The sequence below is a fragment of the Acyrthosiphon pisum genome, unplaced genomic scaffold (genome assembly GCF_005508785.2).
Source record: "Acyrthosiphon pisum isolate AL4f unplaced genomic scaffold, pea_aphid_22Mar2018_4r6ur Scaffold_1335;HRSCAF=1818, whole genome shotgun sequence".
Lineage (NCBI taxonomy): Eukaryota > Metazoa > Arthropoda > Insecta > Hemiptera > Aphididae > Acyrthosiphon > Acyrthosiphon pisum.
Genome location: NW_021761949.1, coordinates 5,670 through 9,639, shown reverse-complemented (window position 1 = coordinate 9,639; position 3,970 = coordinate 5,670).

Sequence of the window (3,970 nt, the reverse complement as noted above, 5' to 3'; positions counted from 1 at the left end):
TGTATTACATTTTCATATCTTAGATTTAAAAAAAAAATTTTTATGAATTTCAAACTCGAAATAATTTGCAAATTTTCGTGATTTTTCCATATTTTGTCATTTTTTGAACTTTAAATGCTTATAAAAAAAATCTGTGACTAACGATTTTTAATATTTTTCATCTGCCTTTGAAACAATATACTAGGAGCCTTCTATTAAATTTTCAAGCTTTTTTATCCAACAAATAAAATTTTATTGATATTTTTAGAAAAAAAACTAAAAAAAAAATGGAAAATGAAAATGTCCGTAAAGAGCTCAAAATAAATCTAAATATTTTCAAAATTTTACCGTGTATAGAAAATGCAAATATAAACAACCTGTGAAAATTTCATATATCTACGGTCATTTGTCTTAGAGTTACACCAAAAACCAAAAACGATTTTGTTAAAAATCGATTTTGCGTAAAACTTCCCGTTTTTCCTTAATTTTTCTTTTGTTTTTCACGTCGCTTTTGAAAACTACTGGGAAATTTTTACTTTTGACCCCCCAAAGTACCAACTAGATTCACTTTCCAATCATAAAAGTTACTGTTGAAGAAAATCAAAGCAGTTTTACTGTCCTAAAAGGTGATGACAGACACAAAAAAAAATAAAAAAAAATAAAAAAAAAACACACATCATTGTAAAATCAATACATTCATCGTTCCACTCAGAATCTAAAATATGACTTGTAGGCTAATTAATTATTGCAGTGATTACTAATTATATATTCTGTAAACGAATATAATATAGGTTTTAGTGAAATAATTTAGTAAAAATTGTTTTGTTTATTAAAATTAGTTGGTTACCACTAGTTAGCTAGTTAGTTATTATTAAAACCACTTATTTTAATTATCGATTATTAAAATTAAATACGTATAGAGGTAACTATTAAGGTAATAATTTTTTAGGGAGCACCGAAATTGTAACCTCTTAGTGGCCAACAAATGTTTAATCCACGAATGTAGCGTCAATGTAGTTATAGTCGGTAATATCCTAAGGAGGATTGTGCATTCATTATATGTCTAGTGCAGAGACTCTCAAACTTTTTATCGCGTACCACTCCCCAGATAACAATTTCTCAACTTAAATATTCTGAGAACTTTATAACTAAGTTTCATCGATAATGTTATTTGTTTATTGTTCTTATAATTTTTTAGAAATATTTTAAATACAACTTTTTCAAAATGTTTCAAATGTATTATTTTGAATTTAATTTAGTGACAACATTAAAAAAAAATTTAATTGATAATGTTGAATAACATTATTTTTAATATATTCTTACAAGATGCACATCAAATTAAATTTGTAAGTTAAAAAATAATACTAAAAAAATATTTTGAAAATGACATATCAATAAAGTTGAATAATGTTAAAATAAAATATATTCTTTAAATGTTCTCCTGATCCTTTTTTTTAAAGCAAAAAACATAAAATGTAATTTTAAATAAAAATGAGTCATGCTGTCCAGCTAGGTACATGAAAACACAAGGTAAAACAGTTAATTGAATACAAAATATTGTAAAAAATTTACTTATAAATTATAATAGGTCTTGGATTCATATTTGTATTTAAAAAATCTAAATGTGTAAATATATGTAATAAAAAAAAATGAAAATATGGAAGTTTATAAAAAAAAAGTGGGCAAGTGTGTATCGCTCTGCTGTATAGTAAAGATGGAGATTAGATTACTATAGGTAATGGATGTGTTAAATTTGAATGCAATGATAGGTATCATTGTATACAAGAAACGATTCTATATGGAGATGATTAATTGACAGTCTATATAGGATATATTATATTACCTATATTTAAATTATATAATATATGTTTTTTTGATAAAAGTAATTAACTTTTAAGTATGATTTCGGACGAGTTGCATATTTCCTTACGGCAAGGATAAAAATATTACGAAATATGTCAAAATCACAAAAATGTTATGGATTTCTCAATAATTTATTCATAATCCCATTTTCGCGATTTTGTCATATTTCGTAAACATTTGAACTTTTAATGCTTATAAACAAAAATTGTGATTAACGATTTTTGATTTTTTTTTTAGTACGATAATAGTAAAACTTATAATAAACCTTGTATTCAATTTTAAAGATTTTTTGGATAGCCAATTTTTTTTATAAGCAAAAAAAATAAACTTTTATAATTTCTTTTGATAATTTAATCGTAAACAGGTAACGCTTACATAAACATTAGATGAAAATATCAAGTATTTACACAATAATTCGTTTTTGAGTTACAGCAAAATAAAAAAATTAATTTTGTCAATACCTAACAGATAATGCGTAAAAATCCCGTTTTTTCGTTACTTTTTTAGGGTTTTTCCTCACGCTTTTGAAAAAAAAATGGAAATTTTTTACGTTTGACACCTCCAAAGTACCAGCTAGATGAATTTTTTTTTCAAAGAGGGGCTGAAGTAAAAAATCAAAGCATTATTTCTACTTCAAAACGTAATGATGACAGCAGTGGCGGTTTTGGCATATAATTTTACATGAGGCGGAAAAATATTAAATAGTAAATAAACTATTACCCTAACACAGGAACAAAATATGTTAATACTATACTGTATAATACTGTTACTGAGTGTAACTACTTCATGAACAGACGAATATTTCACGACCAAAAGATAACAGACGTGCGAGACACCGCGACGGCCGTCTGGCAAGTGCAGCCCCCCACCTAGCAAGTAGCGCGGCTGCATACAATTAATGTACCGGCGGTCCCGGCGGTCCCGGCGGCAGCCAATGTTTATAAATATCGTTGTGTGGTTGATTTTAGTCGCCTCTGGCGGCGGTCTGCGCATGCGCAATTTACACTATTTTACGAGCTTATAATATTATGTGTGTGCGTAGACGCACCTCGCATGCACATTCTTGTCTATGGGCTATGGCACTAACTTAGGCGACGGCGGCTACCGCCTCTCGCCTCTGTCGATCTTAGCGCTTTAGCGGTGGCGGTGGCGGTTATGATATATAACGTACGCGCGTTTCGCGGTTATTATTTATCATACCTATATTAGGTTTTGAAAATCCAAGAAACATTAAATTTATTTCTTTTTTCCAAATATCAGCTGTTATCATTATTCTGATGAATTATTTTGAACACGGCAACTAAATAATTACCCTTTGTGTCCACCATTTTGGTATTTGGACATTTGCTGATCATCGCGTACAGTGCAGTTCATCGTCATTACTTATAGTTTACCTCTACTCTAATAGTGTACAGTGCGCTTCCTAGTTCAAAGTATTTGTTTCAAACAGACAAGAGACAATAGATTGGTCATAACAGACCTCAAACTTACGTAAGTACAACATAATTATTAAATTATTTTATTTTATTATTCTTTTTACATGTTCCCATCATTTTTATTACTATTATAAATATTCAGTACCTGATCAATTAAAATCTGTTTTTTTTACAAAATTATTATCTCATTCTCTTTATATATGAAATAGCTAAATGATTTAATTTTAAAGTCTCATAAAAAACTAAGCCCCTAATTTAAATGTTACATAATATATGTTTAATTTAAAACAATTTTTTATTTTACCAAATCAGTGTTTTATTTTTTCATGATTTTGATCTAATATGTGATGTGTCACAATTATATCGGACTATTTAAAATTGAAATAGTAATTATTATTAAGAGGGTGTCAGCGTACTGTTTATTATTTCTTTCTCATTGGCCCACGCGGGCCAATTATAATAGATATATGCATTTATGTAGAATCGTATTTTTTCGTATTTTAGTAATTTTTTCGAGTAAAATCACTAATTACAATAATGATTAACAAAAATATTTTTGTGGATACCTATGATATATCGATTTGTCTGAGTATTATCTTAAAACAATTATTTAAACACTGTTAAAATGTACAAAAAAATGTACCTCCCTATATTTCTTTTTTATTAAAAACAAGAAAATTAATTTTATAATG